Source organism: Leguminivora glycinivorella, chromosome 2, assembly GCF_023078275.1.
Source record: "Leguminivora glycinivorella isolate SPB_JAAS2020 chromosome 2, LegGlyc_1.1, whole genome shotgun sequence".
NCBI classification, from domain to species: domain Eukaryota; kingdom Metazoa; phylum Arthropoda; class Insecta; order Lepidoptera; family Tortricidae; genus Leguminivora; species Leguminivora glycinivorella.
Window position 1 is genome coordinate 4751579 of NC_062972.1, and position 25621 is coordinate 4777199.

Here is a 25621-nt window from a genome sequence, read left to right on the forward strand (position 1 = left end):
TGAGGATGAACGCAAACCCATCGATCAGCGCCATGTCTTTTCCTTTTGTGTTTTTTGTCCAAATCACTAAAAAAAATGAGGTAGGTATTACTTAATAAAATAAATGCACCACACAAGCAAGTCAATAAAAATACATATATTCTTTAAAAACCGGCCAAGAGCGTGTCGGGCCACGCTCAGTGTAGGGTTCCGTAGTTTTCCGTATTTTTCTCAAAAACTACTGAACCTATCAAATTCAAAACAATTTTCCTAGAAAGTCTTTATAAAGTTCTTTTTTTTCCTTTAGGAGCGATTATTTCCGGAAATATTAATATTATCAAAAAACGATCTTAGTAAACCCTTATTCATTTTTAAATACCTGTCCAACAATATATCACATGTTGGGGTTGGAATGAAAAAAAATTACAGCCCCCACTTTGCATGTAGGGGGGGTACCCTAATAAAACATTTTTTTCCATTTTTTATTCTTGCACTTTGTTAGCGTGATTGATATACATATTGGTACAAAATTTCAGCTTTCTAGTGCTAACGGTTACTGAGATTATCCGCGGACGGACGGCCGGACGGACGGACGGACAGACAGACATGGCGAAACTATAAGGGTTCCTAGTTGACTACGGAACCCTAAAAAGGACCCTTTAAAGTACATAGACAAAATTACAATACGGTAAAGGCAGCAATGGATCAAACTTTAAAGTAAATTGCAAAATATCCCTTCAGGTGGCGGAGCTACAAGTTGCATAGGGGATAAGTGGCACGGTCGTTTTATAAAACATTCCGTTAAGTGGCAGGCGCCGGGAGCCGGACTCTGGGAAAAACAAGCCGATAAGTGGCAGGGACCGGCTCCCGGACCCCGTGCGACGATATACCTAAATATATAAATAAAACCGTCTAAAACTGTATCTAGCTTCCTCACACTTGCACGAACCATTCGTCACTAAACAAGGACGGCATTCAGTAAAGGTCCAACACCCTCAACTTCAAAACAGCTTGAAATATGACCCAATTTGATTGGACCAACCGCCTGCCATATTTGAGACACGTGTTTAAAAACCGTCTTTATTGCAAAAATTGTACTGTAATATGTTAAAAAAAGGGATATAAGTGTAAATAAATGTATATTTAAGTCCCTGAATTACTTTTTTATACAATTTACTGTTTGTTTTCCTAAATAAAGTTACTTTAATACATGGAAGTGGAAAACGTAGCCACCTGATATTTGATCGAGTCTAGCAAAATTCACATAAATGGAATGTATTTTTTTGCTATGGAATGATTTCAGCCGTTTCATAATGAATCTAGTGATATATGGTTTATGCACAACATCCCTACACTTTTTGAGAAATTATAATTTTTGTAACACAAGTGACATTCGCGATGACCACCCGTGAGGGCCCCGCCACTCAAGGGTAAACTTTTTCTGTCATTTTATCGGTATCCTTGCCACTCAACAGCTTTTTATTTCAAGTCCGGCTCCCGGTTACCTGCCACTTTACGTGCGGTCGGCTCCCGGATTTCGCCACCTGTAGGCCTAGCACATGATGGCCGCGGGAGTATGTCGCCGCGAGATAGACTACCCATCCTTATGTCATTAATACAGTTAGAAGAAGACGTGGCATCTATCTCGCGGCGACATACTCCCGCGGCCATCATGTGCTAGGCCTACTGAAGGGTTAAACCAACAGAAACATAAAAAGTGGAACAGTATAATGCGATATTTTGTGAGTTGCATGATGGGGTAAACATTGTGTGTACAATGGGTTAACAATTGGCATAGCAAAGAAATTCATTTCCATTTATCTAATTTCAACACCTATGTTATTATGAAATTATATAAAACAAATACAAAAAAAATACTAGAAAGTAGTTTTAAATAAATATGAACAGCACTTATATTAGAACTGAATATATTACGTTTTAATGTAAACCCCATTACGAATAATAAACTCAGGGGCAATATGATTGTGTTGGAGGCTGGCTCGAATAATTTCCCTATTCCTCGTGGCCAGGAAAGTGCTCCTGCACCGGGTCCTGCTGTTGTTCTGCGTGCACTTCCACGACTCGGTCGTCTTACTGAATTTGCTGAGGCAGAACGAGTAGCCGTTGACCACCACCGTCTCCTTGCCTTTTGTGTTTGTAGCCCAGATCACTGAAACATGAGTTATTAAATATGTATGATTTAAAATATTTTAGCATTGTACTTTACGTCGATAAAGGCCTTTGTTCTCAAAAAAAATTGCATGTTTTGGACAAATATAAATCAGTGAATCAATTTGATTTAATTTTAATTAGTGAATAGTACATTATTAATGCTCAGCCCCGGCAGTTTTATTCAACTAGTGCTTCTTTTTTAATTTTTTCTGCTTAATGTGTAATAATCGTAAAACTTTCCATCAGAGTCTTAAATGAAAAGCTGTATTTATAATACCTACAAGAAATGGTCTTAGTCACCCTTTCGTTTCAAATTCTAGATAGCGCCATCATTTAGTATTAAAGAATGTATCTAAAATGAAACAACAAACCGCCATTTAACATTTATAATTTACAAAATATATATTTCTGAAACAACACTTAGGTACACGGATAAGTCGTCAATTTATTATGGTCTAAATAGCCTATTACTTAAGAATAATTGAACCGTGGAAAAATATTTAAATTAGTCGATACTTGAGCTTGAAACTCTGTCAGTTAAGCTATAGCTGCTTCTGCCCCATCAATGTGACGGAGTCTTGGCCCTTTAGATTGAACCACGTCTTTAATTTCATAGTCTGCTTTTTCTTAATATTCAATTTCATTTTCATTTTAAATTTATTCCTAATGTTATCAAAAATCTCTGAAATAATAACAATTATACAAATGAATTAATGGGTTAACTGATAGTAATATTTAGTCTATTCTGATATAAACTCCGTCCTGTATAATGTACGGCGGAGCTTCATGGGTGTGCTTGAAGTTGCCTCGGATCACCTTCCCCTCCTGAGTGGCCAGGAAATGGCTCTTGCAAAGTCTTCCCATTGTGCATCTCCATGCCTTATTCTTTTTATTTCTAGGATCGTTGTAAAACGTAAATCCGTTGACGATTGCGTTTTCGTTTCCTCTAGTGTTTTTAGCCAAGATTACTAAAAATATAAAAAAGTTGAATCAAAATAGTATTTTATGTAACTGTTGTTTAAGAGACGTAAAAAAACTGAGTGGCGCGAGTAACAATTGGAGGCGAAACCAAAAGCCTGTATGCTCGCAATATTTTTTATTAACATAATTATTATGATCAACACAGTACTAAGAAATTCTCATAATCCACACACACACCCACATAAATTTATTAATACATGAACGCAGTCAGTGTCTTCTTTCAGTAAAATGTTCTATCTACAATATTTAAGGAACATTCCCTCCATGTGGCATAGCCGTGGGACACTCTATACAGAAACCTAACACTTTTTTTTACACAGTAGAATAAACCCCATCTTTTAAAACAAATGGTGGCGCCACACGATTATGTTCGAAATGAAAGTATGGTTTCACTATTCGTCCGTCTTTTTTAGTGACTAGGAATCGGCTCTTGCAGTTGCTCTGGTATTCTGTGCACCTCCACGACACATTCAAATTATTTGGATTGTGGTTGATGCAAAAGGAGAATCCGTTTCCTTCGCTATATCCTTCTCCTTTTTGGTTTTGACGTATGTTACTGAAATTAATTCATGCTATTTAATTTACCTAAGATGTATTTAGTTTACTTTGCACGCGTGGTATAAACTTTATACTATTAAATACGTACCTATGCTTTGACTCGTCTCGTCGTGATCTATTGGATATGCCTGACACGTATTATAAGAACAATATTTGTTTAAGGTTTCAATGCATAATGATAAGGCAAATTTATAAAAATAAAATGAAAGGGCAACAACTTTACATGTCGAAAGTAGACAAACGGCTTCATACTTTAAAATATTTTTTTATTTAATGTATGTACTTACTATTGTTACTTGAACATCGAGCCAGAATAACAACACAGAAAAGTCGATTTACTTTTAGAGCGGTTTCACACTACGTTCGATCCGAATTCGATCGGAGTCAGGATTAGAACCTGGTTTGAAATTCAGGAATTAGGGTCGGATCGCTTTTACGCCGTGTCTGCTTAATTTTAGAACAACACTATCCCCCTTATTCATAAACGTACACTAAAGTTATCAAGCCGATTAAGTTCGTTTGTCTCTTTCCATCACACCAATACGTCAAAAAGGGACAAACGAATAAGGGGGTAGGTATTTGTTATATAAAATGTCCATATCTGCTATTTACCACCTATTAAAGTCTAAACTTCTATTACCTACACATTGAACTTGCTAACTATCTCAGTACTAGTTAAGAAACGAAATAACCAAGCTAGATTTTGATGTAAATTCCGTTTCGAATAACAAACTTAGGGGGCGCGTGACAATGTTCGGAAGGGGCGCGCAGAATACGTCCGTCCTTGGTGGAGACGAACCGGCTCTTGCACACGTTGTTCTGCGTGCACTGCCAATATATCTTCTCTTTGTATACTCTGTCGTAGCAAAAAGTAAAGCCGCTGACTATAGCTGTCTCTTTTCCTCTTATGTTTTTTACTATGGTTACTGGAAACAGAAGAAAAATTATAAGTAGCTGACCCACATTTGACATTTACTTATATTGTACCTAGAGGTAAGTAGTAGGGATGGTCGACTAATACGTATATCTTGGCCATGTTCTATCTTTTGACAAAACACATCAAGAAAAGGAGATTTCCAGGAGAATCCAGCTCGGTTGGGCGGCATTCAATAAACTAGCAAACATTCTCAAACCCGCTGACATTCCACAATGCCTGATAACTCGCCTCTTTAATCAATGTGTCCACCCATGACCTACGGTGCTGAGACATGGACGCTCACTAAGAAGGCTGTGCATATGATACGAGTAGCACAGAGAGCCATGGAGCGCTCGGTATCAAGATGCAAGATTTAGTGAGGAATACCGAAATCCGTAGTCGCACCAAGATACAAGACGTGGTGGGTTTCGTTATTACCAAACTAAAATGGAGTTGGGCGGGGCATGTTACTAGCAAAGTGACCTGACTACTACAGGCAGAGTGACCGAAAATAAAAAAGGTTCATCTTGAAACAAAATAAAATATAGAAATGGTTTATCGCGTATATTTAATTACAATACATCCCGACGTTTCGAACTCTACAGCGTTGGTGGTCGACGGGTGACTGAAGAAAAATTATATACAATGTCCACAAACTACACCTACACCTACACCAACATACAAGAATGATAAACCATAAATAATATAGATTTTTAAGGCTAGTTTACACACTGATTTAATTTTGTTGTAGGTAGTTACAAAATATTCATAAAATTACATTTACTATATTAAAAATGATAATTAATTTATACACCATTGAAAAACTAAACAGCGAATGTCCAACACCATACACCACAAATGCATGATGAATTGATGAATAAGTGAATTGTAAATATTTATTATGTAAATGTATTATATGTTTAAACAAACATAATATACTTATATTATTAAATTAAAACGGGACTTAATCGCGTAAAACTTACGTTTTATATTTAACCCGACAAGTTTTACGCGATTAAGTCCCGTTTTAATTTAATAATATGAGTGAAGATCGTGTTAGTTTAAATCAATACTTACACATTAATATACTCAAATATATCCAAATTTATGCAACCACACATGGCAAAGTCAGAGCGTTTTCACATTATCCGATCCGATATCAGATGTAGGAAAGATAACAAAAGCAAATCTTCATATATAGGATATCGGTCCTACAACCGATATCGGACTCGATAATGTGAAAACGCGCACCACAAAACACTGCATTTAATATGTACATCATTTCCGCAGCTGGAGATTACTCCTTTAGGTATTCGTTAATTTAAATAAAGAAAATAAAACTATTTTATCTTAGGTATTATAAGTAACTCAAAGCTTTATATAAACTCCGTTTCGAATAACAAAATTAGGGGCGGCATGATTATGATCAAGATTGGCACGAACGATGACCCCATCCTTAGTGGCTACAAAATGGCTTCTGCAGATGTTGTTCTGAGTGCAGACCCAGGACACTGTGCTGCGATTTATTGTTCTGGCGTAGAATGAGTAGCCATTTACTATCGCTGTATTTTTTCCTTTAGAATTTTTCACCACGGTCACTGAAAAGAAAAACATACACTACTTTAACTATTCTATTTATCTACCATATTATCATAAGGGCTCTATGATGGGTTCAGGAACCATAGGAAAATTACCAGCATTGTTACCAGTGCTACTTATATACTTACATTATATTATAGATTATAGCTACTTAAATCGTATTAAGACGAAAGGTATGATTGCCCCGACACAGAGTTATCAAAAAACATAGTAGTTATTTATGTTATGTACCTATGTGTCATTATCTGGATAAAGGGACCTTATTATCGATGGTTCTTGTTACGTCCCGCGGCGTCGAATTTGTACACGAAAATCGCTCGACATCAACAATAAGGTCCCTTTACCCAGATAATGTCACATATTTTATCATTGTTAGAAGTGTAGGTAATACAGTTTTTTAAAATAGTATTACATCGAGAAAGTTGTTAGGATGTACAAAGTCATAAAAATATGTAAACTAAATGAACTAATATTAAGGCTAATGCAAAAGATAGACCATTTTGTACGTATAGATAGGGGCATTTTATCACTTTCCAATTCTTTTGGATATTCGCTTGCATTAATTCAAGCAGGTAAATCAGGAGACGTGAGCAGGATCAAACTTGCTCAATCAGTAATTTGAAAACGACTGCTTAGTTTGATATACACTCCATCCCGAATGATAAAACCAGGGGCGTAATGGACGTGGCCAAGCTGCCCGCGTATAATAAAACCATTCTTTCTAGCCAGAAAATGACTTCTGCAATGATACTGTGTTCTTATTCGCTTTATTGACTCGGAATGAGAAGCCGTTGACTATCGATGTCTCCTTTCCTTTGACACCTTTCGCGAAAATTACTGTAATACATATATGAATATTAAATATTCTTATAAAATAATACAAAGAGTGGGTAGGCACTTACTAGGCAAAGGTATATGTGCAAATAATGACGCTTTCTCGGCAAGGATCGAATGCACTCCGAGTTACCAGCTCAGAGCGACCAACAGATATGTTTTTTGTACAAACAAGGTTATGAAATGACAAGTAATCAACAATGCGTTGTTTTATGTTGTTGTTTATTAAGGAACTATACAGTAAACATATGTAACAATCCAGAAGTCCAACAGCGACCTGGAAAGAATAGCAATAAAGCTATCCCAGCCCAGTGTTCATACAAACTTGCTGCTGTGAATCAAGCCACTTTTTCTCATCACCATAAAGCGTTTTTTGCCCTGCCAGGGGCCATGAAAGTGGTATTTGTCTATTACAAGATTTACAAGACACACTTTTTTTTCTTGTATATGCAATTATGCATTATAACATTGTATTTCTAGTCAAAATAATATTTTAAAATATAATTATTTCCTAAATATGACGGTACCGGCAAAAAAGTGACAGTTTACTCCGCCTTAAATAACTTCATGACGGTAACACATTTTTCGACATTGACACGCTGAGACAGTCCTTCAGGTCTGTAAACGCCGTCTCGTATGGCGAACTTCGGGGCCGTGTGGTTGTGGACGAAGTTACCTCTGATGATGGCCCTTCCGTCCCTCGTGGCCAGGAAGTTACTCGCGCAGCCGATACCCGATTGTCTGCATTTCCACGATATAGTTTTCTCCCTCACGGTGCTGTAGCGGTATGAAAAACCATCGACAACTACCATATCATTTCCTCGCGCCGTTTTTGCCCAGATTACTGGAAAAATATTTACACGAATCAAATAAAGTTGGCACCCATTTCCAATACATTATATATTTTTAATTGACATCAATTTTACATCTATATTACCTATTTTACACCTATTATATACCGTTAACATATATTCGAATACCTACTGTATGTATGTATATTATATACTTTAGTATATTATTTTGTTATGATAGGTACTTTTTGTTATTTTATTAAAAATATCACAAAATACGTGTGACACAAAAAGATGCAGATTATGCATTGCAATACAAGAACTCTTTATTAAGCACCAATGCAAAAAAATACAGGAATATGAAGAGCGTGCCTACAAACAATAAACGGTCTTTCAAATAACTAGGTCCTTTAACAGCAATCTCTTATTTTAGCTATCTTAAGATTATCCTGATTATTTTTTATTCAGATTTGAACATTTTGAAACTTTATAGTATACACCATTGCGTATGACAAAATTGAGAGGCTCGTGGGTATGATCCAACTTCGCTCGAAGGATCCTGCGGCCCTGGGAGGTGACATGGCTCGAACACTGTTTGTGTGTGTGCGTGCATCGCCACGATACTGCGTTGAGGCCGTTTACACCAGTTTTATAGAATTTGTAGCCGTTAACTACAATCAACTCTTTGCCTCTTACATCTTTTGTCCATATCACTGAAAAGTACCAAATTAATGTACAAACTTAACAAATAGGTACAAACTTAAAAATAAGTAATAATATTTTTGATAACCTAATCAATTTCTACCTCAGACTTTGTAAGAAATTATTATTCGACATAATTTCATCACAGTTTCTCAGTTCAATGCGGTTGCAATTGCAGTAAAAAGGTTTTGCCCTAATTGGGACTTAGGAGTTATGTAATTTGCTGTAAGTACCAATCATTTTAAATGTTAAAGAAAACTAACTTTGACCTACATCTGTACTGTATTCTACCGCATATTTAGGTATGTACATATAAAAATATTTCTTTTTTTTTAACTTTTAAACCGCCAATAAAAAGTCTCAAAAATTTATCGTATTCTAAACACGAACAAACCATGCAAAATTATACACATTACTCCATCGTAATACAAATTACTCAAGTGTGTACTATGAATCTCGGAATTCAAAGATTTACACTCTGATATAAACTCCATTTTTGATAATGAACTTTTGGGCGGCGTGGTTATGGTTGAGGTTGGCGCGAATAATCCGCCTGTCGGGAGTGGCCAGGACACGGCTCCTGCACTTGTGGTAGGTATTCGTGCAGCGCCAGGACACGGTCGCCCGTCGCGTGCCGTTGTTGCAGAAGGAGTAACCGTTCACCACCACCGTCTCATTGCCCTTCACGTTTTTAGTCCATATTACTGGAAATAAACAAGCAATCATACCTAAGTACGATTGAATATTTATGTAATAAAGTTTGTAAAACAGGAAAATATTCATGTTATTCGAATTTATGTTATTAACACGGTCTTCATATATTTCAAGAGTATACTCGTGAACGCAAAAAACAATTCATTAAAAATGAAAATCCAAGTTCCACGTTTATTTTTAAAAAAATTATCATTTTGTCTGGGATCTAACTACTACTGGGCACTAATTATGTACTATTACCTGCAAAAGTGAAATTGTCAATGACTTCATTGATAAATTCGCCATGCACTTTTGTAGCTGATAGTACACACCCTGTAATACAAATGACATTGTGCAACGTGGGGCGGTATTTGAATATTGCTTACTTTGCAATATTATTATACCCATAGTTGCAAGCAATGTTTCTTCACAAATAGTATCAGTATGTAGTATACAGATGTGGTGCAAAAAGGGTTTCCTTCGTATTTCTCCGGAAACGTTCGTATTTGTCATGCTAGTGCAGTCAAAGTCAGTACATCTCGTACTGATACTGACTGAAATAGCATGACACGTTCGTACGTTTTCGTAACAATACGAAGGCAAATCTTTTCGCACTACATCTGTACTGTATCCTACCGCATATTTGGGTACATATAAAAATATTTTTTACTTTTAAACCACCAATAAAAAGTCAAAAAATTATCGTATTCTAAACACGAACAAACCATGCAAATCTTACACATTACTCCATCATAATACAAATTACTCAAGTGTAGTAAGAATCTCGGAATTCAAAGATTTACACTCTGATATAAACTCCATTTTTGATAATGAACTTTTGGGCGGCGTGGTTATGGTTGAGGTTGGCGCGAATAATCCGCCTGTCGGGAGTGGCCAGGAAGCCGCTCCTGCACTTGTGGTAGGTATTCGTGCAGCGCCAGGACACGGTCGCCCGTCGCGTGGCGTTCTTGCAGAAGGAGTAACCGTTTACCACCACCGTCTCGTTGCCTCTCGCGTTTTTAGTCCATATTACTGCAATAAATGTAAAGAAATGAGATTTCTTTGAATAATCTACAGCTTATGACTCGGTTGGTAAAGTAGAAGTTCACATAGCAAGACAACAGGCAGCGTGGCAAACTCCATTGCTAGGTGTCATCCATCTGTCATGGCGACTATGAGAGGTTATAAAACAGGAGAGTGAAAACCAAGTAAATAATTTAAGGTGTAAAGTTTGATTCGACAAGCCAATTTTGAATAACGTTTTATAAAACAATTCTCACGGATGGAGCAAGTGTGAGCTTATGTTGACAAGTGGACATAAATATTTAAGCAATGCAGTTTGAAAACAGGAAAATATTCATGGATGTTATTCGAATTTCCGTTTTAATATGGTAGTCATAATTTTAAACGCAAAAAAGCTCATTTGAAATGAAAATCCAATTGGCACGTTTATTTTTTACAAATTTATTTAACAGTTTGGTCCGGACTGCCGCAAGCAATATAATTATGTACACTCAGCCCTGTAATATGTACTCTTTGTACTAGCTGCAAAAGTGCCTGGAGAATTTATCAATGAAATCATTCATAATTTCTCCATGAACTTCTGCAGCTGATAGTATATTAGAACATCGTGCAAGTGAGGCGGAAGTTGAATAATGAATATTGTTAACTTTGCAACACAATGTTTTTCATCACACTTTCAATATAAAAATATATGTAAAAAAAAAAACCGGCCAAGAGCGTGTCGGGCCACGCTCAGTGTAGGGTTCCGTAGTTTTCCGTATTTTTCTCAAAAACTACTGAACCTATCAAGTTCAAAATAATTTTTCTAGAAAGTCTTTATAAAGTTCTACTTTTGTGATTTTTTTCATATTTTTTAAACATATGGTTCAAAAGTTAGAGGGGGGGGACGCACTTTTTTTTCCTTTAGGAGCGACTATTTCCGAAAATATTAATATTATCAAAAAACGATCTTAGTAAACCAACTTAGTATCCAACAATATATCTCACGTTGGGGTTGGAATGAAAAAAAAATATCAGCCCCCACTTTACATGTAGGGGTGGTACCCTAATAAAACATTTTTTTCCATTTTTTATTTTTGCACTTTGTTGGCGTGATTGATATACATATTGGTACCAAATTTCAGCTTTATAGTGCTTACGGTTACTGAGATTATCCGCGGACGGACAGACGGACGAACAGACAGACATGGCGAAACTATAAAGGTTCCTAGTTGACTACGGAACCCTAAAAAGATAAAAAAAAGTTAAATACGGTACTATAACTTTTCATAACTCACTAGGGAATGATTTTTCTATAATTTCCGCTCCGCTTGCGTGCAATTGCACATTTACTGTAGGAGTATTATGAAAAAGTCATAACAACATTGTCCAACATAACCTAAACAAAACCTTCATTAAGTTAATATTTATAGTATAATTTAAGAAATGTCTGTAATGACGGCCGGTTTGGCGCAGTCGGTAGTGATTCTGCCTGCTACGCCGCGGTTCCGGGTTCGAATCCCGGTAAGGGCATTTATTTGTGTGATGAGCACAGATATTTGTTCCTGAGTCAACATCCATGACTCAGGAACAAATATCTATTCTTTGTATATAAGTATTGATATATTATATATACTTATCGTTGTCTGAGTACCCACAACACAAGCCTTCTTGAGCTTACCGTGGGCCTTAAATAGTCAATCACTGTAAGAATGTACTAAAATATAATATAAATATACAAAGAGAATCTAAGTTATAATGTATGTGGTATATACACATGTACTTAATGTAGGTGTAATTCCTTATCATCATAACTTCCTCGCTGACGAGCTGCAGCATACCAAGCTAATCTAATCCAGAAGTGAACCGCCTGTTCTGACCACTTCTACAAATTCCGTATATTCCTTATCTTTTCGCGTCTACAATTTCCTACCCTTTTTAGTTTTTACTCGACATTGGCTATGGGCAACACCGCCCTAAAGTCCATAAATAAATAAAAAATGTGAACCGCAACCACAAGCGGCGCGTCATTTTTGAAATAATCAGCTTTAGGTATTTAGAAGCCAACTATTTCAAAACAACACCCTTAAATTCATAATACATACTGTACATTTACAAAAATACTCGATTGTGTGTCTTAATGATAACCAATGTCAAAAGGTGTTTGCGGTCAAAAGCTAAACTCTGATATAAATTCCATTGTTAATGATAAAGTTATGAGGGGAATGGTTATGGTTGAGGTTGGCGCGGATGATGCGGCGGTCCGGGGTGGCCAGCAGGCGGCTCCTGCACCGGTGGTAGGTACTGGTGCAGCGCCAAGACACGGTCGCCCGCCGAGTGCCGCCGTCGTTGCAGTACGAATAACCGTTCACTACCACCATCTCATTCCCTCTCACGTTTTTCGTCCATATTACTAAAAGTAAACCAAAGAGGGTATTTATTAATTATCTTAGATAAGTTCGTTCCGATGATATTTACGAAGTTTGTTTGGATGACAAGTATCTAAATCAGAACTTTGAGGGATGTGTCAAAATATATATTTAGTTATATTCAAATGATTTAAAATAGTCTTGTACCTATCTATTCAATTACTTACCAAAATATTTTAAAAGTTTACAACATAACAAACAGAATATTCTCATTTGACAATATCAGATGTTAGAACTAAATAACTAAAAGTAACGATTAAAATTTAAAAAAAAAGCCTGATGACCCTATAGTCCCTAATGTCCCTATACATGGAAAAAGATCAAGTGTCATACTACGAGTAAAACTTGCAAAAAGATTCAGTTATATATTACTTTGTAGGTACTGGAAACTTGGTAAAGTCCAGGAACACAATAACCTGCACTGGGCTCATTTTGATAGTAATCTCTCATCATCATCTCAGTGCGCCGCTTCCTCGGCCTGAGGTGAAAACCATGTACCTAACAAAAGCTATTTAGATTTACGCTAGCTTGAAGAACATCCCATTTCTTATACAGTACTGTGGCGCCGGGTGGCTATGTTCCAAATTAATAATCTCTAACTGATTAAGAAAATCTGTCGTGACTCTTGCTTTACACTTGGTAGTGCCCAGCGTGCAGCGCCAGTAGCTCTTATACTGTTGTGCGGCGTGCAGGTAAAAACTGAAGCCGTTGATGATTAACATCTTCTTGCCTTTGGAATTCTTTGTCCAGATAACTAAAATAAAAATAACATTGACCTTAACAACAACCGAACATAGAATGTAGTCTTGCAGTAAGACACATCAATTAACATCATCGATTGCTATTTTTTTTTTCGCCTAGGCTGCGATGTATTCAAGCACATTTATGCAACTACGTTTTAACGGTGGAGGCTTACGGCCATCATGCTTTGAACTGCCATCGATGTACCGGCAGCCATACGCGTTACCATGCCCTTGTCCAGAAGGCACTAAGGTCGGCTGGCGTGCCTTCTGTTCTTGAGCCTCCGAGTCTTATCTGCACGGATGGCAAGAGCCCGTATGGCCTGACGTTGGTCTCGTTGGGAGAGGGGGCGATGTTTGATGTCGGACGCTAGGTCTGGCTCAGTCGGTAGTGACCCTGCCTGCTAAGCCGCGGTCCTGGGTTCGAATCCCGGTAAGGGCATTTATTTGTGTGATGAGCACAGATATTTGTTCCTGAGTTATGGATGTTTTCTATGTATATAAGTATGTATTTATCTATTTAAGTATGTACCCATAGTACAAGCTTTGCTTAGTTTGGGGCTAAGTTGATCTGTGTAAGGTGTCCCCAATATTTATTTATTTATTTATTTAGGTGTTTCAGCACCTTCGCTGCTTTTAACTTTAGTTGCACAACCCACAGCGCCAGGCTGCGGTTGAATTCCAGGCGGCGTCAAAGCGACAAAAGTATGCACCCCCTTGGCCAAGGGAACTTTTTTATTCCTTTTGGAGTGGAATGGAGATGGAAGACTGCTAGGGTGCGGGCGCGAAGCGTTTTGTGCGTGACATGGGTCGTCGACTTAGGCAAAAGGGAGAAGAGCTGCTTACCAAATCGTTTCTGGTGGAAAGACAGGCCCATAGCGATCCAATTTTGCATTTTGCACCAAAAGCGTTGGAGCGTGAGTGATTATTATTGTAATTATTTTTATTTGTAGGGTTTTTTTGTTTATTAAATTTCTAAAGGACAAAAATTTTAACTTAAAAATACATGTTATCAGTAAAGTATCGTACATACAAACAGCTATATGTACATACACATACATACAACTCTACGATAATAGATCAGAAGGTACATTGTAAAACACAACCAAACAAACGAACTCACAATTTGAAATACAATCCATTTCGGATAATATACTTGGGGGCAGAATGCTCATGCTCTAAATGTGCACTAATAAATTTCTTGTCCAGGGTTGTGATCACCTGGGCCTTGCACCTTTTGGACCTGGCCGTGCATAGCCACGCCACGCTGGACTTCATACACCTCTGGAGGTAGAAACTGTAACCGTTGACTAAGCACAGCTCCTTGCCTCGCACGTTGCAGACGTAGCTCACTGAAATGAGAATATTATTGAGAATATATTGAATAACAAGATGATATAGAGGTAAATACGCTTGAGCCACTAATCGATCTTCGGTCAATTTCAAATGCGCAAAATTATGAATGGAGATATCAATCGCAATGAAAAATCAACCGTGATCAACAAGAGGGGCGACTCTGGATAACAGGGTACTCGAACTCCACCTTGTTGAATTGTTGGTCCAATGCGTTTACCAACAATTCCGCAATCCACGACTGCGAATTTAACCATTGCAAGTGTGACTTATGACTATGTCACCAGCCACATCTTACATTTCAACCCTGAGCATTGGCTAACCTCTCGACTACACCACACATGTTAAGTTAAGCCGGCTGCAAAAATGGAGTTGTTTTAACTCAATGTTAAGTGATAGGGTCATGGTTTCCAAGAAATATAAAATTCAAATATATAGGACTAAATCTCAGTTTATTAGTTTTAATATCTGGGCAACCGAGCTTCGCTCGGTTCTGTTTCGTATCCTTGACATGTGTCGCCATCTAGTTCAAAAATGAATAGTACCTACATCGAGCGAAAGAATTCTCAGCCTTAACAACACAACTACTGCACACGAGATGGCGCGCATTTCGCCACAAAAACTCAAATAGTGTATTTTCTATTCGTTTTAGCCTTGTCCTGTGTCGCCATCTAGTGTTTGCAATAAATAGTACTTACATCGACCGAAAGAATTCTGTCTTAACAGTACAACTACTGCACACGAGATGGCGCGCGAAGAAAAACGCATGAAAACTCGAAAATTCGCGTTTTCCGGGACCTAAGGATAAGTTAGACCGATTTTTCACCCCAAAAACCCCCACATAACAAATTTCTGCGAAATCGTTAGAGCGGTTTCCGAGATCGTCAGTGTAAATAAATATATATATAAATAAATAAATAAATAAATAAATATACAAGAATTGCTCGTTTAAACGTATAAGATAAAATAACCCCCCGAAACAGCCTCATCGATAATTTCAAAGTATTAACACTGGCTGCGGTTTTCTACATATTATGAGGTTAGCGCATTGGGAGTGCAGGTCTAGAATAAAACCCGCTGTCCTGTGATCGGTATATGATTTTATTCCTTGATTAGTTTAAATTGCGAGGGTGGGTGACAATGGTCCGTGATGATGCTCTTGAATTTGCCGGTGCCCGCGACGCGGATGATGCGAGCCTTGCAGTTGAGCGCGCCGCCGCCCGTGCTGCAGCGCCACTCCTCCGTCGTCTTGCCGCATCGCCGCTTGTAGAACGTGTACCCATCTATGACCATGGTGAGGTATCCACGGCTGTTCCGGGCCCAAATTACTAAAAAAAAATAACTTCATTGATAAATTTGTCGATGATCGGCTTCGAGCACAAGTCTGACGTGTTTTATCACAACGGAATCGCAGTGATTATGGATTGTCAGGATTACGGTTCAATAGAAATCACAAGGTCGCCTGTTATAATAAATTCAAAGAGCAAAAATTTTATTTACAAATGCTCTGCCATTAACCATTTATTTACATTTGAAGAGAATGCTAAGATGAATCAATGCTCACACTGGTATCATCAAAAATATTTTAAATTCAACAAGTGTTAAAAATATATTTCATCTGCTTGCGCGTTCCAGGATTATCTACTAACCCAGGATTAATCGCTAAACTCGGAGGTGCAAGTGGCCGTTCAAGGGTATCGTTTAAAAATGTAATAGTGTTTGACTGTCATACTATATATATACATAATCTAACAGGGCATGCAATCCCGCATCAGGAAGTCAATTCCGGTATAATGGATTTATATATTTAGTCCCGCGGGATCCCGATATTTGTTAGAAGGATGTCCCATTAAATACTGGACATCCGTTATATCCTGAGTGATCAGCATTGTCATTATAATTTATGATATATTCCATCCCTAATAATGTACTTAGGCGGAAGATGTGTGTGTTCTGCGCAGAACCGGTGTGTCGAGAGTTCTTTCAGGTGTGAGACGAAGACACGAGCAGAGCATATATTGTTGGCTGTACATCGCCACTCAACCAGTCTGCTGCCGGCTCGCTTGCGGTAGAAAGTGTAGCCTCGGAGTAGCAAGAGTACATTGCCTCGTGTATTCTTGATCCATGTTGCTAGAAGAGAAAAATTAAAATCTTTACTAGCACTACTAGGTGGAAGAGCTAGTGGGCGAGCCCAACGTTATCGGCGTGAGCAAGGCTGCTCGTCTGCGATGGCTAGCCATGTGGAGAGGATGGGAGAGCATCGTGCGTTAAAACATTAAATCTAACATTTTGACAAGCAGAAATTTCTGAAATCGATGGCATGGATGGAGTCTTGGTGGTTAGTTGGCAGAGCGCTGAAGTATAGATCAAAAGCCCGTGAGTTCACTTAAAATCTCCCCATGGCAGTAATTTTCCACTTTTACATTAAATAAAAGATTATTTATCGTCTGGTCATTTCGAGGACACCATTATTCAGACTTTTATTTTAACACGCTTGCGGCGACATCAGGTCAAAAAACATTAATTACGATTAAAACGAAACGAACTGCCGCAGCGATATATATATAATAAAGGAGATACCATCTTTAAGAAATAAACGCTGCACGCTGCGGCTGATGACAATGGTTCATAAAACCTAAAGCGCGAGATGGCGCTGTACGTGCAGTTGTGCACAGCGATCGCATTACATTCTAAAGAAGACGCCGTTTTTAACGACGAATCTGGGAGCCTCATGACAGTGGTCCAACGTGGCTCGAATAAGCTCGAGGTCATGTGTGGTGTACACCAAGGCGCGGCACCTCGCGCCGTACGTGCAGAGCCATCGTTTCGTCTTCTGCTGCTCTCGCTGGATGTAAAACGTGTAGCCGTTGATGATACAAATGCTTTTTCCGTTTTTATTTTTTGCCCAGCTTACTGAAAGTTTTAAAGCAAATTATTGACATTTACATTGACATTCTAACTTGTGTCGTCAGTTTTAAGTTTTCGATAGTTCATCATAATTATTTTGACGGGTATTGAACTATATATATATTTATACTATTTCTATATATATACTATTTCTTTATCCATTACAGATACTATAACGGATAATACTTAAAAGTGTTTCTTTTTTCTGTGTCCATTTACCGAACAAAAAAATAATTATTCAATCAATTAATCTGTTCAAATAGTTCTCATTAAATAACCTTAGTGGTTTAAACAGACAATTTGTTTTTCAAACTTCTCTTAAAAAGAACATCGTAAAAGTTTTAATTTTATAAGTAGGTATAAATTAAACTTAACTGAGTAGGTACTATCATCTGTTAAAATATCTGCAATAAGAAAAGCAGCCATAAAGTCACTACTGGAATAAAATTACCACATTTCAATAATAAAACAGGTACTTTAAATAATAACAGTTTATTGATTTTGACACCTCATATGTACCTGTAAAAATAAGTACAGATATTACTATTTTTGTAAATAATAATTGTAGGTAAAACTTCACATTTTTTTATTAAATGATAAGAGGTATCTACATTTTTAAGTAAACACAAAACATTAAGTACTTACTCCTACTAAAGTGTTACCTCAAGAGATGATTTTTGTCTAAATTACCAGAGTAATGACATAATAAACACACAAAACAATATTCTACTCGAACATAACCCAAAGCACACTATTATAATACTCGTACACTGTAACGAATCTTTCACTGAGCGTAGTACTAAATTTTTTACTTCTGATTAGCAGAAACGTCTGCAATCGATGCCACTAGGCTTAGAATAAATTTAAAAGTGGAAAATGTCTGCCTTGGGTGAGACTTGAACTCACGGCCTCTGGATCAATATTCCAGCGCTCTGCCAACTGAGCCACCAAGACTTCAACCAAGCCAGCGAAATTTTCCACTACTAAGGTCAATGGGACCCGTAGCGACATCTACCGTAAGAGTGTTAAACTTCTTAAACGGCAACCGGAGTTCCAAGTCATATTGGAAATTCACCAGTTACGATGCGCTAACCATGCTAAATTTTTAACTTATGATTAGCAGAAACGTCTGCAATCGATGCCACTAGGCTTAGAATAAATTTAAAAGTGGAAAATGTCTGCCTTGGGTGAGACTTGAACTCACGGCCTCTGGATCAATATTCCAGCGCTCTGCCAACTGAGCCACCAAGACTTCAACCAAGCCAGCCAGCAACTCCGGTTGCCGTTTAAGAAGTTTAACACTCTTACGGTAGAGGTCGCTACGGGTCCCATTGACCTTAGTAGTGGAAAATTTCGCTGGCTTGGTTGAAGTCTTGGTGGCTCAGTTGGCAGAGCGCTGGAATATTGATCCAGAGGCCGTGAGTTCAAGTCTCACCCAAGGCAGACATTTTCCACTTTTAAATTTATTCTAAGCCTAGTGGCATCGATTGCAGACGTTTCTGCTAATCAGAAGTTAAAAATTTAGCATGGTTAGCGCATCGTAACTAGTGAATTTCCAATATGACTTGGAACTCCGGTTGCCGTTTAAGAAGTTTAACACTCTTACGGTAGATGTCGCTACGGGTCCCATTGACCTTAGTAGTGGAAAATTTCGCTGGCTTGGTTGAAGTCTTGGTGGCTCAGTTGGCAGAGCGCTGGAATATTGATCCAGAGGCCGTGAGTTCAAGTCTCACCCAAGGCAGACATTTTCCACTTTTAAATTTATTCTAAGCCTAGTGGCATCGATTGCAGACGTTTCTGCTAATCAGAAGTTAAAAATTTAGCATGGTTAGCGCATCGTAACTGGTGAATTTCCAATATGACTTGGAACTACGGTTGCCGTTTAAGAAGTTTAACACTCTTACGGTAGATGTCGCTACGGGTCCCATTGACCTTAGTAGTGGAAAATTTCGCTGGCTTGGTTGAAGTCTTGGTGGCTCAGTTGGCAGAGCGCTGGAATATTGATCCAGAGGCCGTGAGTTCAAGTCTCACCCAAGGCAGACATTTTCCACTTTTAAATTTATTCTAAGCCTCGTAGTACTAAAGATTTCTAATAAAGTTAATCAGCAAACTAGAGCAGACTCATTTGTGGTTTCGCCCAAATAAAATAAAGAATATTAGCTTATATCCGAGTTGCGACATCACGTATATCAAAATGGACCGCAAGGAAACCCAGGAAGATCATAAATATATATTACTTAATTTGTAATTTTATTAAATGGTGTTATATCGATTCTTTAGAAACTTTAAAAACAAAAATATATTTCCACAAAATAATGATAAGTTCCTATCTAATCGTATTTCTTATATTTATTGTTAAAATACACTATAAATTTGGTATCGAATAACAATATAGGGACTTTTTAAGTCAACTTTAAGCTTTAAGGCATCTTCACACCGGTAGTAGACATTTAATAAAAATAAGCAGCGACTTCCTCCGCTTAAATTATAATTGCTCCTTAATTAAATACCAATGTACTTTTCCATTTGCGACATTTGTAACAAAATAACAAAAAAATATATTCTTCACTTGTATTTACTTTACAAAAATACCTATTAACATATTGCGCATTTGCGCAAGTTTAGAATTTGCAAAACTGTCAGTTTTGAAAATTACAACAAAAATTGCTGGTTTAGAACCAAGCTAAGTCCCAACAAATTTACCACATTGCGTCGGAGTTACAATGTGCTAAATCGCATTTCTAAATTATAATACAACAGTTGTTCCCATTGATTTGTTATATGTAATTGTTATGCTTGCTTGGCACCTGTTTCCTCACATCGTACGTGTTTCCCTTTTAGGTTTAACGCACCGCATGATAGGGTCAGGTCATCAGGTGGTCTACAGTTTATAATAGATGCCATTGTGGATGGCGTACCTAGGCGGCGGGTGCGTGTGCGCTGCCTGCGCCCACAGGAGGCGGCGGCGCGGGGGCGGGGCGGCCGTGGTGGCCAGCTCGGCGCCGCAGCGCGTGCCAGAGAAGCACACCCAGCGCATGCGGTCCTGCTCACTCGCCAGGTGGCTGTACGTGAACCCGTCCACGACGCACACGTCAACCCCGTGTAAGTTTCTAGTCCACGTTACTGTAAAATTAACAATGTTGTAACTGCATATTCAGTTGTATATTAATGTAATATTTATTCTCAAATTATTAATTTTCGAATAATCAAAACTACGTGTACACATATCCATACGTTTAATAAAATATCTATCAAGAAAATAATGATTCATTCGAAAGCACACAGACAATAAACAAAGATTAATCATAATAATTAAACTAAAACTAAATGACCTAACTAATTTTATACAAACCCAAAACGATACCAATAACTAATAAAAATATAAACATGAAATTATCCAAATAAACTGTTCCCTGTCGTTCCTGGTGCAAAAGTGTCCATGACGCTCGCAGCATATCCGCGTTGTATTACTATGGACAGCTTTTGCACCAGGAAAGACTCGGAGCGGGGACTTTCTCCTTTCTGAATAAGTCGACGGCCCAATTCGCGTACAAACCACTTCACGCCTGTTCCCCAGCTCCCCGCCGTCTCTACCGCGAAAGGGACAAATATATAGCCTGGGCCAATGGGAAGATATTTTAATCGATTCAAGCCCGATTACACTTGAGCCGCCGCATGGCAGCGAAGGTACCTACTGACGCACGTAGCGTGTCATACCAAACACCGCCCCCGTTCCCATGGTACTAAGGTCAGGCCATCAGGACGTACGGCTAAGTTTGGTGGCTCAAGTACCGATAAAATAAGTTTACAATGTTTTACAATTTAATACATACACCGTCGAAGATATGAAACATTGGGGGTCGGTGACAGTGGTCCAGTGAGTAGCGGATGAGCTCTCTGTTTAGCGTGGTGTACAGCTGGGCGCGGCATTTCGAGAAGCTGGTGCAGACCCAGCGCACGGTGCTCTTGCTCCGACGGTGGCAACAAAACGTGTATCCGTTCACTATGCACATTTGTTTGCCGTGGTGATTTTTTGTCCAAGTCACTAGAATAACAACAAAAAAGTTACAAGTGTAACAATGACAAATCTGAAATATTGTTTGATATCAAATGCAGAAACAAATATTTCTAAAAGACATTTTGATCATGAGATAATATTTATTATATCACATAATTTAAAATTTAAATACGTTTAAACATGAAAATAATTATTAATTTGCCAAATGGTTAATATAATAGTTATTTGTATTACAAGGGGCACAGTTGTTGTTTAACCGCACATGCAAATACCTATTGATACCCGAGCAAGCGAAAGATTCCAAAATTTTAACTTATTATAGCTTTATCTAAATTATTTATACCTACATAAACATAATTATTAAGTTGAATATAAATTAATAAATAGGTACAATTATAACCTAAACGCCGTACAGTTTTAAATGATGTCGTGGTTGTTTAGATTACTTGTACCATCAGCTACTAACCTTCCTTACTCTGTAAATTTAGCGAGCTCCGCAGTCAAGTGCCTAATTTGATTTCTTTAACATTTCATTATACTTCGCAGAACTCACCCATGTAATATATAATAATATGACTGTCCAATGAATCTCAGGTTATTGTCACTATGATAAAAATCGAGTATCTACGAGCCAAATACCTAAGGTATTATAAGTTTGGCGCATTTAGAATATACATAATTACTACGAGATTGATTTAACAAGCATTTTACACTACAGCGACGCTTATGTAATATTCAAGGGCCTGACTGGTTGTTCTTCTTCATTTTGATATAAAACCCATCCTTGATAATGAATTTGGGCGCTGGATGCGCGTGGTCCAGACTTGATCGGAAAACGAAGTGATCGAGTGTGGTGTGCAGCTTGGCGCGGCACTTGCTCGTGCCGAGCGAACACACGTAGCGCAGAGAGCGCTGCGTTCTTTGCTGGCAGTAGAACGTGTGGCTACACCCCGTGTGGCCCGAAGCCCATTCACTATGCAAAGGTCTTTGCCTCGGGGACTTCGGGCGAACATCACTGAAAATAAACGGTAGAGTTATATGTAGTAACGATGACCAAACCATTTCTAATAGTGTGGTCTACGAGTACGCATGTGTATTTGTTACCTATTTTGTTCAATTTGTATCATGGACACACATTATTAAAATTATAATAACTGCATTTGGGTGTACATCATTATAAAATATGTAAAATAAAATTATTAATAAAATATATACAAAATATGGCGTTAGTACTTAGTAATCTTAGTATATTGCGCAATTACATGTATGGAACATCATCTTCTTTGACAATCAATTATGTATTACAGACACAATTGGGTGAATCAACCTGTTATTGCCATGGTTACGGTCCCCCGAGTCACGCTGGTTTTATGCAAAAATATGCTATTTAAACTTAACAAGCCCTTTCCTTAATTTGCCACCTACAAACGTGGACTACATGCATGCTTGCATAATTTCAGTAGCATAATTTTGCATAAAACCAGCGTGACTCATGGGACCGTAACCATGGCAATAACAGGCAAGAAAAAGTTGAATCACCCAATTAAGGTATACTTAAGACTAGTAGACTAGTAAGATAGTTCACAATACCTTTCGCAAACAAAATGATATCATTACAATTTGTAGTAAACACCGTCCCTGATGATGTGTTTGAAGGGCGGGTGTGTGTGAAGCAGCGTGGCGCGCAGCGGACGGCGCGCGGGGTCGGTCACCAGGCAGGCGCGGCAGCCGCCGCCGAAGGTGCACACCCAGCGCATGGACCGCTGCGTCTTGCCTTGGTAACAGAACGTGTAGCCGTTCACCAAGCATATCTGCTTCCCGCGCTTATTCACTACCCAAACCACTGAAAATAGAGAGAATAAGTTATTATTGTTATTAATGATACTTTGCCGAATCGAGCAACCTGTCACTGCAATATCACAGTTTCGTTTTCTTTCAACCCCTTATTTGCCAAGAGTGGTACTGAAACTTGAGTAGTTTCATGTGCTCTGCCTACCCCTTCATGGGATACAGGCGTGATTGTATGTATGTTGTTGTTGTTGCCGAATCGAGCTTCGTTTTATTTTGCAAACTTTCATCATCATCATCATTCCCTTGCCCTTTTCCCATTATTTGGGGTCGGCGCAGCATTCCTCTATTGGGGTTCCACTCTATCAGCCGTCATTTCCATACATCCTTTCACTCTTATATCATTGTTCATATATTCCATCCATCTTTTCTTAGGCCTTCCACTTTCATTGTATCCATCCTTTCCACACTCGTTTTATAACATTGCTTTCATCCCTCCGCATTACAAGCTCATACCATGCTAATCTACTTCCTCTCCACTTCTCAAGTCACTGGCACTACTCTCAGGCTTCCTCGCATATACTCATTATTATGCAAACTTCCATTCTGAGATAATTTTTGAAATACGAGAAAACGGGTAGTGTTATCGTTCTTTGCAACTATTGGAAATGTGACTTTATTAAATACACTTTATTTTTATTCTACTAAAAACCTCGAAGCAGGATTCTAACTTGCCGCTTAAAATGTACACCCAAATCTGCCCTATAATTTTACTAAATAGCCATCTTTAACCATAAAGGTCGGAGCAGGATGAGAATGGTCTAGAAGGCCACTGCACACTTGTCGGTCGTGCGTGGTCAGGATTCTGGCGCGACACCGATTGGTCCCCAGTGTGCAGACCCATCGCAGCGTGTTGGCTTGTCGCTTGTGCAAGCTGAATGTGTATCCGTTGACTATGCACATGTCTTTGTCGCGACGGTTTCTGACCCAGGAAACTGGAATGGTGAACATATCAGCAATAACATGATAAAACGAATGTGCAAAAGACAGTCATGTGTTTTATATTGGTAATAAGTATTATAAAATAATGAAATATCGTTACCGACACATGTTTTAAAAAGGTTTTAATTCAGGCAACATGTAAAGTTTATTACAGAAAAGTATATCTACTCAAGGAATTACATTTTTGTTTGTATTTGCATCTTGTCACAATGGACCGAAAGTGAAATTTATTCACTGTAATATTTAAAATGTCGAAATACAAATTATGAAGTAGATTACAATTCGTGCAGGTAAATTAGATAATCCAAACTTAATTAAATACTTACTCCGAAGCAGGATTGAAATAATCTAAAAGTCTACTGATGAATACAGAATACAGAATTTATTGATAAAATAAAAGTACATTTTACAAGTCAAAAATAATATACAAAATTTACAATAATTTACACAATTATTTGCTCTTTTTTTTAGTGCAATTTTGGGTCAACGATCTTTGGTTGTTATTATACACATAAATTCTTCAATCGAGTAGCAAGCATGTCTGATGAGTAATAGTTTAAATAACACGACATATCGACGACGATTTTTGATGCGACAACAGTTCGTCCTTACTCGTTAGTACTCCACGCACTCGTAGCAGACACAAAAGTTTGTTCTATATTTTTAGTAAGTACCCATCTCTGACTACAAACTTCGGGGCAGGATGAGGGTGGTCTAAAATCATTTTGTACACTTTCCCATGGCTTGTGGTGAGGATCTTGGCTCGACAGCGGCCCGTCCCGTACGTGCAGGTCCATCGCAGCGAGCTCTCCGTCCGCTTCTGCAAGAGGAATGTGTAGCCGTTGACTATGCACATCTCCTTGTCCCGCTTGTTTTTGACCCAGCTCACTAGAAAAGTTTACATATAGGTAGGTAAAATAAATAAAGAAAATGCATGCTTTTTTATCATTGGTACGCTTGACAGATGGGCTAGTGTAGCCACCAAGTGGATGCCATAAATAGAGCGCAGACGCGGCAGGCCCAGAAGAAGATGGAGGGATGACCTAGATACCTTCCTCACTAACTAGCCGGAAGAGGCACTAAACCGCGAGTTACAGAGGTTAAGGGGAGAAGCCTTTGCCCAGCAGTGGGACACCATGATAGGCTAGATAAAAAAA

The 25621-nt window shown here is 38.2% G+C and overlaps 5 non-coding genes across 5 annotated transcripts; 3 read left to right on the forward strand and 2 right to left on the reverse strand.

Moving 5' to 3' along the window:
• Positions 1–18537: 18537 nt before the first annotated feature.
• Trnan-auu lies at positions 18538–18610 on the reverse strand. The gene has a single exon. It is a non-coding gene; the product is annotated as a tRNA-Asn (tRNA).
• Positions 18611–18835: 225 nt separating this feature from the next.
• Trnan-auu lies at positions 18836–18908 on the reverse strand. The gene has a single exon. It is a non-coding gene; the product is annotated as a tRNA-Asn (tRNA).
• Positions 18909–19026: 118 nt separating this feature from the next.
• Trnan-auu lies at positions 19027–19099 on the forward strand. Its single transcript has one exon. It is a non-coding gene; the product is annotated as a tRNA-Asn (tRNA).
• A 225-nt stretch (positions 19100–19324) lies between these two features.
• On the forward strand, positions 19325–19397 carry Trnan-auu. Its single transcript has one exon. It is a non-coding gene; the product is annotated as a tRNA-Asn (tRNA).
• Positions 19398–19622: 225 nt separating this feature from the next.
• Trnan-auu lies at positions 19623–19695 on the forward strand. Its single transcript has one exon. It is a non-coding gene; the product is annotated as a tRNA-Asn (tRNA).
• Positions 19696–25621: the final 5926 nt, after the last annotated feature.